Source organism: Solanum tuberosum, unplaced genomic scaffold (assembly GCF_000226075.1).
Source record: "Solanum tuberosum cultivar DM 1-3 516 R44 unplaced genomic scaffold, SolTub_3.0 scf00002, whole genome shotgun sequence".
Taxonomy (NCBI): domain Eukaryota; kingdom Viridiplantae; phylum Streptophyta; class Magnoliopsida; order Solanales; family Solanaceae; genus Solanum; species Solanum tuberosum.
In genome coordinates, this window is record NW_006238928.1 from 6,114,406 (window position 1) to 6,130,915 (window position 16,510).

Sequence of the window (16,510 nt, forward strand, 5' to 3'; positions counted from 1 at the left end):
ATGTTCATGAAATATCTTGAAATTGGTATCATGCATGATTTCCAAACCAAAATGTCCGTTTTAGCATGTTTTCGCATGGTCATAATACTTAGTACATTTGTGTATACTAACTCCATATTTTCCTCTATGTCTACAAGTGTAGGTTCCGGAAAGTGACTTGCTAGTTCTAGTGAAGACTTGGATTGAGACTCCCAAGTTAGACTGGTATGTCCTCATCATTCGGGGACACGTTTTAGAAGCTTTATGTTTTTTTCTACTTTTTGTAGTAGACCCTTTCTAGACTTTTCAAGTGTAAAGGGGCAGTGACCCTACTTATGTCGGTTTCTAAGTTTCTAGTAAGATGGCCATGTGAGACAAGTAGACTTCCGCTGCAATGTTTTAAATGTTTAATATGTTTTGAATCGTATAGTTTTTGAATATTTTTTTTTAATTCCGTACAATTCTATTATCAATGCAATGAAATGAACTATGAGGCTTGTATAAGACCCCCTCGGGGTCGGGTACGCCATGTTGCTTACAGGGCATCGGATCGGGTCGTGACACAGCATGAACCCTATTTTGAGTTATAAATCTTGAAAAGTTTTTCAAAGCCAACACTTGAGTTTTAAACTGAATTTTGTGGAAGTAAGTATGAGAATGAGAAGAGTCGTATACGTGAGTTTCATATTGTCATTTAGACCCTTGAGTTGAGTCGTTCATTCCCATAAATTCCGCATGAACTGCATCAGTTGAGTATCTTTGAGAGGAGTAATAGTTTCAAGTTCTAAGCCTTGAGTATTGATTTCCTAACCCTTTGAGATTATATTCCTAATCAACGGGCTATTACGTGTTACATATTGAAGGTCCTTGAGTTGAGTTGTTCATGCCCATAATTCCACATGAACCCTATGAGTTGAGCATTCTTGAAATGAGTTGTATCATGAAATCCTTGAGTTGAGTAGTTCATGCCCACAATTCCGCATGAACCCTATGATTCGAGCATTGTTGAGATGAGAAGTATCATTGAGTCCTTGAGTTGAGTAGTTCATGCCCATAATTCTGCATAAACCCTCTGAGTTGAGCATTCTTGAGATGATAAGTATCAATAACTCCTTGTGTTCTGGAGTTGTTGTGTTCCAAGTATTGAATTCTATGCATAGTTATTCAAAACCTTGAATTGAGTCGTTCACGTCCATAATATGGCATGAACCCTATTTTGAGAAGTATTTTTACAAATTGTTTCAAAACTTGTTTTAAAGACTTGAGCACTGGGTTGAGGAAAAGTAGAGCTGAGTTCATATTCTTTAAAATGTTATATGGGAACTAAGTATTACCAAGAGTATATGTTTTTACATTTAAGATGAGAGGAAACTGAGATTTCCAAAAGAGTTTTGAGTACCACATCTTTTAAGAGAATGTTTTTAAGTAATAATCTCAAACACACAGAAATAGTTATGTTTTTAAACATATGAGCTAGTTATATTTTGTGAGTAGTATTTAGCATCGATATGGTGGAGAGTTCAGACAACTCACAACTCCTATAAACCATGTAGCCAACGTTGGTAGAAAGGGTCATTCTTTTTAGATGATTCTTTAATACTTTTTAGCATAGACTAGTGGATCCACTTAGTAGTAGGTTCTATACAACGGCAAAATATATGACAGTTCTGGCAAAGTGGGTGAGACGATGTACCATCACATAGCTCATAGTGTTGGTTGTCAGTTAGAGAATCTCCCACAGAGTTATATTATATTTTTATATAAAAATTGAGTTATTATTGTATTCTTCAATACAATTGAGTTATTATCTGTTGTTTTAAAAGTTTTCCATATATTGCATCTTTTAGTGTTGCTTTATCCTCGAGTATCTTCAGTTGAGTATCTAATCTTTTAGTTGAGTATCTTATTCTTGAGTTGAGTTTAGTTGAGTGAGTTGAGAAGAGGTAAGTATGTTTCCTTTTTATCAAGGTCAAACTTATGTTTATGCTTTAGAATTCCCCTTACATGATCGTACATTCCATGTACTGAGCCATTTGGCCTACATAGTTTCATGATGCAGATACAGGTATTCAAAATCATTAACAAGCGTTTCGTTGGTCATGTGATATTCCATTCAGCTTTGGTGAGCTTTCTAATATTCCAGAGGACTTTACCTTTACCTTATAGTTCGTAGTTTTGAGATATCGCGGGTCTTGTCCTGATATCTTTCTGTAATAGTAGAGGCTTCATAGATAGACAAAGTTGAGTAGTTTTCCGTATGTATCTTCTTTGAGTTGTTTTTTGTCAAACTCTGAGTTAATCTATTGAGTAGTTTTCAGATCTTTTAAAAGATTGAGTATTTGAGTTATTGAACTTAATTCAGTTTTGAAGTTTTTGTATGCCTGAGTTAGTCTTCCGCTTGTTGTCAGCCATGTTGAGGGTTTGCTTGGGGACCAACAATGGTTATCGAGTGCCGGTCACATCCAGGGTGTAGGCTCGTGTCATGAAAAACTTGGTATCAGAGCACAACGTTCAAGAGTCCTAGGGTGTCTATGAAGTCATGTCTGTAGGGTCCTAGTTAGCGGTGTGAAGTGTTCCACATCTATAATTAGGAGTCTTCAACATTTATGATCTATCTCACTTCTTTCATACTCTTAATCGTGCAATAGAACTATGTAATAGAGATTTATTCATACTCATGTGTTTCTCCCATCATATAAAGGTGGTTGAAATGAAAAGTCGGTCATTTATCGATGAGTTGCTCTTAGCAAGAGCCTTGAGGAAGTAATGAGACTCCAGAGGGGCTTGAGAGAAGCCCATGAGTGAGTTAAGTATTGAGTTTCAGAGGAATGTACTCATGTTCATATGAATCATGCGTGTGAGCTAAAAGCGAGTTTTACACTCTTCCCTAAACCTTATTTCGCTGAGATCTTTAAGAGAATGGTATGTTTAGAGCTTGAGTAGTATTTTTTCCTTAAAATATAGTATTAATTATGAGATTATGAGCAGTAGTAGTGAAAGTGCCTAGTATTAAAGGAAAGTATGCAGAGGTTCATTAATCTAAGGAAATGAGATAGTGATGGGGCAGACTATGTGATTGCAATCATGCACCGAGTCAGTTATAAGAGATGAGTTTCCATTATGAGTAAAATAAGGAATAATAATGTTGTAGAGAGTTCTAGATAGAAGGACGATGAATAGTTACTAGTCATGATGAGATATAGTATATATTATTTTTTACCCAGAATAGAGTTGATGTCAATGTGCCATCGTGTTAAACAAGACTAAATTCATATGTTGAATAATCGAGCACAGTATTCATGAGGTGGAAGACCCAAGCTAGGCTTATGGATTTTGAAGGGGGAAACCCCATGGTATTCAGAGGATTATAGAACTATTTGAGAGATAATGCACCATAAGTGAGTAAGTAGTACCTAAGTTGTGAAGTCGAATATGATGGTAATTTGTGAGTATGGAGACTAAGAGGTAAGGATTAACTACTTGTCATAAGGTCCTAGTGGATGAGTGCTTCTATATTTGCATCCAGTAGTTGTAAGTCAGTATAGTAAGAGAGCAATCATATTGATATTCGGGTTAAGTAATAAACATTAAGCTTGAATTTGAGATGCGTGTCTTGATCGAAAGGATGGCAACATAAGGGTGATGATGTTGTCTTGAGATTTGAATTAGAAGACCTGACATAGAGTAGGTGAGGAATTGAGGTGATTAGCTACAATAAATATGAGTAGTACAAGTGAGATACCCTAAACCTCTTGATAAGGGCAGTTAAGTTTGGTTAAGTCACAAGAGTAAAAAGAGCATTACGAGGTGTACCGAGAGGGTATGTAATTAGAAGAGGTTAACAGAAACACCTTAGAAAGAAGTCTTGATACCTGCTTATTGAGAGTTCGGCAGTCATAAGAGCAGTTTCTCCTTAGTGTTAGAGTAAAAGAGGATGTAAACCAGTTAGAGATGTTGGAATATGTTCATAGCCTTCAAATGTCAGCTTTAGACCTAAGGGGGAGATGATAAGACTGGAAATCAAGTAAAGTGTTGAGAATAAGATAGTAATGAGTACAAAAGAGTATGGGAGATATCTTTTCAGAGGTTATTTCAGTAAAAGAGTAATGTTAGAAACAGAAGGTTAATAATCCTATCGTGATAATGATGGTGTGATAATTCTGTCTAAGGTTATAAATGTGGAGGAATAATAGAATCATGTTTTACTATGAGAAATAGCTAAATGAGATCCCTTAGTTGGTTTCGAATAGTAATGCAGGCAAATTCTACTTGGTATGGTAGAGATGATAAGAGTAACCCCATCCCATACCCAGTCCAGCAGTCATTCGAGGATGAATGATCCCAAGGGGAGATATTGAAACACCTCGAATTTTTTTGAACTAAGACTTAAACGATTCTTCATTGTGAGTACGATTTTGCCAAGAAATTTAAAATTTCTTAAGAATTAAGGTCAGGTCACTAGATATAGCACCTTCAGTTCCAAAAAGAATTAAAGAGAATTCATTCAAGTCATTCCTTAGTTCTTTTAAGTTTTGGGTCAACTTCAAACAACCATAACTTTTAGTACAAGATGAGTTAGGAGACCCATGAGATATCACATAAAAGATCTCTGAGTCCTCTTTCCAACGCCACTGAGTTGGCTAATTTTTGACCTCGTATAAGGGATATATGCCCTTTTGAAGTCAGGCTGTCCATTTAAGGAAAGTTACCCGAAAATAGGAGGGGTATTTTAGTCTTTTCCTTTCCCTCACTTATTCTAAACACGAATTACACCTAATTAAGGGTCTAAACTGTTTAGAATCAGTTTGATTCATCCCCAAAATCATTTAGGGTTTTAGAGAGAGAAGATTCAAGAGGAGAAAAAGTTCAAAGTTTCAAGCATTCGTTTAAGAAATTCAAGATTTCGCCAAGAACCTAGTTCTTGAGGGATCTAAGCAGCCATAGCATTGGGTTCGTTCACCCAAATGCCAATCATGAGTTTATTTTGTGAATCTATCTATAAATATTGAGCAATTTAATTTCATGATGAGTTATTGATAAGTGTTCTTGAAGTTTCCTTATCGATTAAGTTTTGATGTAAGATTCTACTTGGTTCAACTTCAAATGACCATATCTCTTAGAATATAAAGAGTTACGCGGCCCATAACCTATGAAATTAAAGATATTTGAATCTACTTTCCAACGCCAAAAATTTCACGTCTATCTAATTTCAGAGTAAAGAGTTAAGACTATTTTAGTAACATGATACAATGCTGCTACGAATTTGCCGACGGGAAAACATTAAAAAGGGTTGCTTTTGTCTTTTTACCTTCAAGAAAACCCTAAACGAATTTCCTGACTAATAAAAGACTCAAAACAATCAGATTTTCATATTTTATTCCACCATTCTCCTCTCTCAAACCCTAAGGAAATATCCTAAGAAAAAATCAAAGTAGAAGACTTCATTCAAGATTCTTTCAATTTTTTTCAATATTCTTCTTCAAGGTAAGTGTTTCTCCGAGAATTTCATTATTTTCAATTCAAATTCCTCCATACAATGATGGATCACTAAAAAAAATCATAATTCTTGGCCATAGAGATTTCAAGGAACTAATTAAAGAATCTCCAGAAAGGTTTTCTTGATCATTTACCTTCAAGCTAGAGTTTCAAGGCTTCTAATCAAGTTCTTCTTCATGAAGAATGTTCTTCCAGGTATATAAGGTTATCATAGTGTTGGACTAGTTCATCCTCACGCCCTACATTATCTTTCAAATCAGTAAAAGAGAAATCTAGGATTCGACCCCTAGATTTGAGTATTCTTGAGATAAGTTGATTTGAGTTCTTGAGTTCATGGTTCTTTTAAAAATTCTATTCCTAATTATTGAGTTTCTATATTTTTATTGAGATATTTGGGTTGATTTGTTCATGTCTATAATTCAACATTAACCCTATTTTAAGTTATAAATCTTGAAAAGTTATTCAAAGCCAACACTTGAGTTTTTAAATTGAGTTTTGAGGAAGTAAGTATAAGAATGAGAAGAGTCGTATACATAAGTTCTATATTGCTATTAGAACCTTGAGTAGAGTCGTTCATGTCCATAAATTCCGCATGAACTCCATTAGTTGAGTATCTTTGAGAGGAGTAATATCTTCAAGTTCTAAGCCATGAGTATTGAATTCCTAACCCTTTGAGATTGTATTCCTAATCATAGGGCTATTACATGTTACTTATTGAAGGTTCGTGAGATGAGTTGTTCATGCCCATAATTCCTCATGAAGTCATTGAGTTGAGTAGTTCATGCCCATAATTCCGCATGAACCCTATGAGTCGAGCAGTCTTGAGATGAGAAGTATTATTGAGTCCTTGAGTTGATTAGTTCATTCCCATAATTCCACATGAACCCTCCGAGTCGAGCATTCTTGAGACGAGCAATATCATTGACTCCTTGAGTTCTGGAGTTGTTGAGTTCCAAGTATTAAATTCTATGCATGGTTATTGAAAACTTTCAATTGAGTCGTTAACGTCCATAATTCAGCATGAACCCTATTTTAAGAAGTCTTTTTACAAATTGTTTTAAAGACATGAGTACTGAGTTGGGGAGGAGTAGAGCTGAGTTCATTTTCTTTAAAATGATATATGGGAACTAAGTATTCCCAAGAGTAAATGTTTTTACATTGAAGATGAGAGGAAACTGAGATTTCTAAAAGTGTTTTGAGTACCATCTCTTTTAAGAGAAATTTTTTTGAGTAATAACTTTAAAACACAGAAAGAGTAATGTTTTTAAACATATGAGATAGTTATATTTTGGGAGTAGTATTGAGTACCGATATGGGGGAGAGTTTAGAAAACTCACAACCCCCATAAACCATGTAGCCAACGTGAGTAGAAAGGATCATACTTGTTAGATGATTCCTTAATGCTTTTTATCATAGACTACTAGATCTACTAAGTAATAGGTTCTATAGCCCGGCAAAGTATAGGACATTTTTGGCAGCGTGGGTGAGACGTTGTATCATCACATAGCTCATAGTTATGGTTGTTGGTTAGAGAATCTCCCATAGAGTTATATTATATTTTTTATATACAAATAGAGGTATTATTGTATTCTTAAATACAATTGAGTTATTGTCTATTGTTTAAAAAGTTTTCCATATAGTGCATCTTTTATTGTTACTTTATCCTTGAGTATCTTGAGTTGCGTACATTTGAGTTGAGTATCTAATTATTGAGTTGAGTTTAGTTGAGTCAGTTGAGAAAAGGTATGTATGTTTCCTTTTTATCAATTTCAATCTTATGTTTATGGTTTAGAATTCCCTTTACATGCTCGTACATTCCATGTACTAAGCCATTTGGCCTGCATCGTTTCATGATGTAGATACATGTATTCAGAATCATCAACAAGCATTTCGTTGAGGTCATGTGATATTCCAGTCACCTTTGCTGAGCTTTCTTATATTTCGGAGAACTTTACCTTTACCTTATAGTTAGTAGTTTTGAGATGTCATGTGTCTTGTCTCGATATCTTTCTGTAATAGTAGAGGCTTCATAAATACACAAAGTTGAGTAGTTTTCAGTAGGTATATTCTTTGAGTTGTTTTTTTTTCAAACTCTGAGTTTATCTATTGAGTAGTTTTCAAATCTTTTAAAGGATTGAATATTTGAGTTATTGAACTTAGTTTTGTTTCGAAGCTTTTGTATGCTTGAGTTAGTATTCTGCTTGTAGTAAGCCAGGATGAGGGTTCTCTTGGGGAACAACTATGGTTATCGAGTGCTGGCCACGTCTAGGGTGTAAGCTCGGGACGTGAAAGATTTGGACAGAGGTGGAGTCATACATTAACTCCAAACGCACTCCCGAGTGTACATGTGAAGCAAAAAAAAGAAAATGATTAATATCGTGTCCTGCACCCAGACAATTAAAACCTAAACAGTGAAATTACGAAAAAAGTGAACTCGAGGTGATATTCGTATGTACAAATCATATTCCAATGAGAGGAAAGAACTGGACCATATTCCATAGAAGGAAAGTGTGCAAAATACAAACAACAATTCTGTCTTACAGACGACAACTTAAAGAATCTTTTATTTATATTTCCAATCAATTTAACACACAGGTTCTAATGGGAGACAACATGTATTAGTATACTGAGGTTGATTTTAAACTTATGCATGGCTACTCAATCATTATGTAATGGTTGAAGGCCTTAAACAACCTTCTATAGCTAGATATAAAAATTACAGATAAGAAAGCTTAATATAAGATTAGATATTGCATATGTGAATAAGCTCGGAATAATTTCATGTTATCAAGTAACAATAACAAAGCAAAACATCAGTTGTACTCCCAAACAAAGATGATGTATAATGCCCTATTATTGATGACTTGATGTCCATTTGAAATCTCGAGATGAATAAAAGAAGTCGGGAATCTATTTTAGAATATTTTACCTAGTAGATACACCTTTGGCTCTAATTTTTATTTTAAAGTATAGGGCAACTCCATCTGTGTTAAAGTAGTCTATTGACATAAAAAGATTCAAAACTTCTATCATTTGACTCCAAAGCAAATCATTAACAGGGGAGAATGAAACATTGAGCAATTTACAATACGAATCGGTGATGCTTTCTTACAGCTATTTAAACAACTTAACGGGGGATTTTATAGACTTATTTTAAGAAAAGCTATGTTAAGTATATTACAAACTAATGTTCTAAATAAAAGTTAGACTTCCTGAGGTCAAGACAATGAGTTTACAAAACAATCCAAGGCCTTTCAACTATTTCTTTTGATAGAACTCAATTAAAATAGAACAAACACTAACATTTATAATCACTGTCGCTTCAATGACAAGATTTAAAACAAAGTATCCGACTTAAATTTTGTCAACACATGAACATTAACCAGATTTTTGGATAAATCACCACACAAAACAATAGCCGCCTAATGGGACAGACAACTGGACAAAATTTGAACATGAAGTTGAGCTCTTTCAAACTTTTATTGTAACTATCATTCCAAAATTTTGAAAGGTTAAATACAAATAGAAGCATTCTTTGACAAATCTGTAGAGATTGCGACATGCTATGAATGTGAAGAACTCAAACAAGAAGCAGTAATAATGGCGTGGAGCAACATGTAGCTATGGACCTCCAAAAAATATATGGCGAGAACTAAGTGATAAATCTTCACAACTAATTTGTTAATTTTCTGAAGAGGTAATAGGATCAAAAGCCATTTAAATATAACAAAGGGGTCTGCGAAAAGAAAAAATGAAGTTGTTACACCCAGAAGACAATGAGATAATTCCACATACAACTATCATATTAGTTAATTTATGATACTCCTATGCCTATTTAAAATGACGCCGACAGTAATAAGCCAAGTGAACCCAAACGACTTCTAGTCTTTTGCCTAATATGAAACTCAAACATGGATAATGAAGAGCAAAACGCAACTAGGCTAAATTTTTTGGGAGAATTAGATTATGGAACTCAAATAGGTAGACCCACGTGCATAGAACATGACAATTGAATCCAAACTATCGAGAAGATGACAATTAGGCAACCTTAGCATTACTTATATACGAAACGAATTTAGCCGAGCATAACTCATCACTACAACATGAGTAAGGTACGCCTCTGTAAACAAATATTAAACAACCATAGATGTCATTACCGAGATGCTATAACCAATAAACCCAATACAATTATTCAATATTACTCATAACAACAACAAATACTCAGTCGGTAGAGGATTACCATACATTCAAAAAGTAAGAATGTGGAGAACTATGAAAAATATCCAGAAGAATACAAAATGATGGAAGAAAAACAAAGCTTCATAGAAGACGATATATGAGAAAAAAAATGAAAAAGGGACGCTGTGTACTTTTTCGGGAGTAGTAAACACGGGATTTTTGCCCAGAATTCCTACTTTCAAACTCCTTTTCTGAATTGGAACTCGAGAATTAGAAACCGAAAAAAGTTCCCAACAATTCTAAAAATTTGATGTAAGAAGTAAATGAATAGAGTGAAGTATGTTTCTCCATTTTTTCAACTAGTTTACCAGTTGAATCTTTGATCCTTTCTCAATTTTTTCTTGATCTTCGAAGGAGAGCCAAATTCCTCTTTTTATAGAAAACTGGGGCCCTCTACTAAATTCAAAATTTGAATTCTTCGAAAGACCATTTTCCGAAAAGAAAAAGAAGTAATGATGGAGTCTAAGAAAAATCTCCTTTGTTCAACAACTTTTTCTGGTAGATTTGAAGAGGATGAGTGATGTCTTGGGGGTTCTGATCTCACACCCATCAGATTAAATGGATAATGAGCCCAAATCCGATGGTCCTTCACGTTCTTCCCCTTTTCAGGCATACCAGCGGCGGTGGTGAGGCTTTTGTGGTGTTTTTTGGTTTAGAAAAGATGATGGAAGGGAAGTAAAGTTTGATAGGAGGAGATCGTGATTGATGGAGGGTAGGTAGATATGTTGAAGACCGCCGGAAAGCGACATTTTCTGGTTATCCATAGCTATTCGTCCAAGAGTATAATGGGGAAGAAGGAGGCGTCTGGGGAAAGAAAATGTTCTGGGAATGGAGGAAGCTTGAGGCGTGACTTCTGGGAAAAAGAAAGACTATAGGCATGGGGTATTTTTGTTTTAGGAAACGATGTTGATTAATCTAGACCATCCGATTATTTGATTGTATAGTTTATAATAATTAGGAGTTAAAAAAGTGTGTGTGTGTATATATATATATACTAAATGCAGAACCAATTAAGGCCCTTAGATAAGAATAGAGGGTTAAGATTAAGACTTAAGAAACACAATACATGTGTTTCCTATGTGGCATGAGCCGATTGACTGTTTTAAAGGGACTTGGATTGTAATTTTTTATTCAAATTCATCTATTTAAATTATAATACCCTTCTTTATTAAATAACCAATATTTTATTAAATTTAAGTATAGTTATATTGAAAGATTAGCTTATTTGATAAAATTGATCATTTTAAAAATAAAATTGGTATAAATTAGTAACTCATTAATTAATTATGCTTCCTAAATTTGAATAATGTACGAAAAATATTTACTTTTAACAATAGAAATTTTATTTATTTATTTTAAAAAAAATTATTCAACCCTTAAGAATGACATTTATGTAACCTAAATCTTAAAAGATGGCATATTAAGTAATATTTATAATATATTTAATTTTATAATAAATAATATTTATAAAATAAATTTGTCAAATGGGATGAAAACAAAAATAAAATTTATATATTTCATTTTCATATTCTTGCAAAAGTTCTTCATATATATATATAGAGATATTTATTTATTATTATTATTTTAATTATTATTATTATTTATGGAAGCTTAATTGATTAAATATGGAGAGCCAAAATTGGGTGTCAACACGACTGTGAACATAGCGATGTCGGGTGTCCCGAAAGTTGAGTGGACGGGTGCTAGTGATTCCTAGCCTATCAAAGTTATCTCTTTCGTTCGAGCTCAAAGATTGGTTTATAGAGGGTGTTTGTCCTATTTTCTTTCATATAGTATGCTAGTGTTGAGCTACCTCCAATGGATTATGTGCTCGTTGTTCGAGAGTTTGTAGAGTTTCTTACCGACCTTCAGGTAGTCCACCAGACATGGATATAGATTTTTCTATTTATTGGAGCCGGGCACCAAGCCGATCTCTATCGCTCCCTATCTTATGGCTCCAGGTGAGTTGAAGGAATTGTAGGACTTCTTACAAGATATGTTGAGTAAGGGGTTCATTCGCCCTAGTGTTTTTCTGTGGGGTGCTCCTATTCTGTTTGTGAGGAAGAAGGACCATGAGGATGTGTATTGATTATCGATAGTTGAACAAAGTGACCATGAAGAACAAGTATCACCTTTCTCGTATTGATGACTTGTTTGATCAACTTCATGATGCATCTTTGTGTTTCTAAGTTTGACTTAAGGTCCGGCTATCATCAGCTGAATATTATGGCTTTGGACATCCCTATGATAGCTTTAAGGACCCATATGGACACTATGAGTTTCTTCTGATGTCTTTCTGTTTGACTAACGACCATGCAACGTTCATGGAGTTGATGAACGGGGTATTCTGACCTTATCTGGATTCCTTTGTGATAGTGTTCACTAACGACATCTCGGTGTACTCCAAGACTGAGGAGGATCACAATCGAAATTTAAGGAATGTACTCCAAAGATTGACGGAAGAGAAGTTTTATTCCAAGTTCTCGAAGCGTAAGTTTTGGCTTGATTCTGTTGCATTTTTCGGATACTTGGTGCCCAAGGAGGGTATTATGGTATATTCTTCCAAGGTTAAGGCAGTTAGAGGTTGGACTAGACCTACGTCAGTTAGAGATCCGGAGTTCTATCGGACTTGAAGGCTATCACAAACGATCTGTTTAGAGGTTCTCCACTATTGCATCTTCTTTGACCAAATTGATTCGAAAGAGTGTGAAGTTCCGTTGGTCTGATGAGTGTGTGGAAATATTTCAAAAGCTCAAGACCTTGTTGAGTTCGGCTCCTATTTTAAGTTTGCCTGATGAGGGTGTAGACCTCATCATTTATTGTGATTCTTCTGGAGTCGGGTTGGGTGATGTTCTCATGTAGAAAGGGACGAGACTATTGGCTAAGCACAAATACTACGACTGTGAAGTCTAAATCATGGGTAAGGTAGTTCTTCTCATGAGTCTTCAAACGTCTAGAAGGATAGGTAATGTGGACATTATCTGTGTGGGCAGTCTTCCGCTCTTAGTGCCGAGGAGAGACCATTGGCTAGAGATGTTCATAGATTATCCTACAGTCTCGTCCAATTATAGATTTATGAAGAGATGGGAGGTTTGATTTCTTTTATTGAAGCTCGTTCTTTATGAGTTGAGCATATCACTGAGTTCTAGTGTGATGACGGGAACTTGCGTCTCATCCGAGACAAGGTGATGAGAGGTGTAACACCTCGGTTTTGAGAAGGGAATTTTTTTTCAGTTTTTCGCAGACCTGGTGCAAACACAGATGACACCACCCACGACCGGTAGGTGTGGTGACGGTCCGTAGGTAGGGGAATGATTGGCAAATCAGAATTCAAAATATGACTACTTTCAGTACTTTTTTGATGGTTCACCAGTACGTCCCTTCATTCAATGTACGAGTCTTAGGTAAGTGTCATAGGTGAGTCCCAGACTTAGAGAAACTTTTAGGTTGAGAATGGGGGCCTACGGCCGTGGTCCTCAGTCCATTATTGGACCCACGAGCCGTAGGTGTGGTTCGATGTTGGGGTCCACAACTGGTGGTCTCTGAACTCACCCATGACCAACAAGGATAGTTCGTGGTCTGACCAAAGGACCATGGGTCGGGCCGTGAGCGGGGTCGGCAGTTATTTTCCTTAAGGGCTTTTGGGCCTTTTCCTAATTATTGTAGCCTAATACTATTTCGTTTTACCCCTTACCTAAAGCCCTATATAAGTGTTTTTACCCATGAATTTCCCCAATTGAAGTAATTCTCTCAAATTCCTAAAAGAAGAATAAGTCTTTCTCTCAAATATTTCTCTCGCTAGAAGAAGATGAAGAATGCTAGAGTTTTCAAATCAAGTCTCCAGTTCCTCTATTGGGGTAAGATACTTTTCATCTATAGAGCCTTTCCCTACATAGAGTTCCCAAATTTCTCAATTACATAGTTAGAAATCTCCAATTGAAGTTAAAGTTTTCCTTCCATGTCATGAGTTCCTTTCAATGTAGATTTAATTGATTGTTTTGTGCATTATTATGCATGAGTTGAGACAATTCCATTTTTTAAATATGAATCCCCATGAACCCATGCATCTCCATGTTTTCCAAGTTTTGATGATATAATGTGGGTTTTGAACTATGAAGGATTAGTTTATCAAAATTATGCATGTCCTTGTGAAATTGATGAAGATGTTTTAAGGATTCTTTGAGAGTGAAGCATCAATGTTGTTGTGTTGTGAAAGGGTTTCTCATAGTTTTCTCAGATAAAGGATTCTAAGGTTGAAAGATCTTCTCACCTAAAATGAATCAAAGTTATGGAGCTATTCTAATAATGAGGCAAGCAACGATTACCCATGACTTCCAATGCTAAGACAAGTGACGATTACCCATGTATTATGAATGGTAAGGAAAGTTAAGTCTAACAAATATTTTGTGGGATTTATGCTTAGCATTGAGAGGACAAGTGGCGATTACCCATGCCCCATAAAGTATGCACCATCATAGGTTATCAAGATAGACATTAACTAGTGGATCCACAATAGCTAGAAGTGTATGGTCTTACTTTGAAATTGGACACCTCTTTTCGGTGTGGGGTAGACACCAAATTCCATGTTAGTAGCTCACATGGTCTTATATGTCAGTTTAAGGAAAATCTCCCACATTAATGAACTAAGGTTACTTTTAGAAGTATCTCATGAAGGTTAAAGATGTTAGTTGCATTGATCATGCTTACCTTATGACTTATATTTGCTAACTCTTTTATTTAATGTCTTACTTTTGTCATTGCATATCATAAAAATGTCCCTTTTGAGCATGATTTCAAATGTTCTATGCATTGCTATCATACTCCATGAATTTCTGTACTAACATTGCTATCATACTCCATGAATTTCTGTACTAACACATACTCTTGCCTATATTTCTTAAAAAATATATGGTCTGACGCTCTAGATTCACACTTCCGTGACTAGGGATCTCATAGTAGAAGTTTGAAGATTGGTGAACCCTCATGCTCCGAGGACTAGACTTTTATTTCATAAGTCTTTACTTTCAAGTTGTATGTGATGTATGGGTTACGTCAAGATCACTCTTTATATTTGATGGCTTTAAGACATTGTTAGGCTTCTGTTTTGATTTTGTCAAACTCTTATGATTTGAAATTGTCTTTAAATTCTCTTGAATTTCTACTATCTTATTTATGTATGCTAAGTGGCTTGTGCAGGGCCTCTCGAGGTCCTATACACCATGTTACATCTGGGTCTACATTGAGTCGTGGCAAACTTGGTATTCGGAGCACAAAGTTTAGAAAGGTCCTAGGAAGATAAGCCACGTCGAGTAGAGTGTTGTTCATGAGTGTGAAGCGCGCCACTCTTATGAATGAGAGGCTATAAGATGTTTAGAGAACTCCACTTCTTTCTTTACTCTAAATTCGTGCGATAGAGTTTAACTTTATAATGTCTCTCTCCTAATCCTTATCTCATGCTCTATAGGATATGAATACTCGAAGAGCATATGCTAGAAGTAATGTGGGAGAGAATGTGGAATGAGAAGCTTATCCTTAATATCCTCAGGATTCTCAAGTTTTGGTCGACCCTTTGGTCGAGCAAGTGACAAATGCGGAGTTTAGGGCTAGTTTTCAAGTGCTGGCTCAAGCCACGATGGCCCAAGTCAATAGGGAGGTTGCGATTCCCGTGAACCCAAATGCGGGTACAGTGGCATCTAGAGTGAGGAATTTAGCTAGGATGAATCCTTTGGAGTTTCATGATTCTAAGGTTGAGGAAGACCCCTAAGAGTTCATTGATAAGGTTTATAAGGTGTTGATGATCGTGGGAGCGAGACCGGTGGAAAATACAGAGTTGGCTGCTTATCAACTTAAGGGTGTTGCTTAAATATGGTTCAACCAATGGAAAGAAGGAAAGGCGGAAGATGCGTGTTCTCTTGATTGGGAAAAATTCAAGGTTCCTTTCCTTGATAGGTTCTTTCCCCTTAAGATGAGGGAGGCAAAGGTACTTGAGTTCATCAACCTTCATCAAGGAAATATGAGTGTGAAGGAATATGCTTTAAAATTCACATAATTGTCTCGTTATGCTCCTACCATGATTGTCGATCCTAGGGCAAGGATGAGTAAATTCGTTTCGTGTGCATCCAAAATGGTTGTTAAGGAATGTCGTACTTCCATGCTCATCAATGACATGGACATTTCCTGTCTCATGGTCCATGCTCAATAAATCGAAGAAAAGAAACTTAAGGAAAGTTTTAGGGAGACAAAAAGGTCCAAAACTGGTAATGGTAACTTCTCTCATTTGAGGTTCGATGGACATGGTCGTTTTACATTTCAACAAAGGTTTTCTATTCAAGGTTCCTCCAATGCTCCATCAAATTTCAACATAGATAGGGTGTCTAAACCTAAGCCTCAAGGAGGAAATAGAGGTGAATCTTTATTGTTTATGTCTACGTGTGCTAGGTCTGGAAAGAAGCATGAGGGTAAGTGTTTAGCATGCACAAATGTTTTCTTTGGTTGTGGTAGGATGAACCACAAGATGAGGGAATGTCCTTCAATTGCTAAGAACTAGGGAGAAAATCGTCGACAGATTCAACTGAATCCCTTATCCGATTCTAGTGGAAGTCAGAAACAAAACAGGTTCCATCCACTTCAGATTCGCGGTGAATAAGAGGGTTCTCCCGATGTGGTTACCGGTACGTTGAAAGTCTTCCAACTTGATGTTTATGCTTTACTTGACCCCAGTGCTACCTTGTCTTTTGTGACGCCATATGTGGCCATGAGATTCAATATTCTTCCGGAAGCGTTGTTAGATCCCATT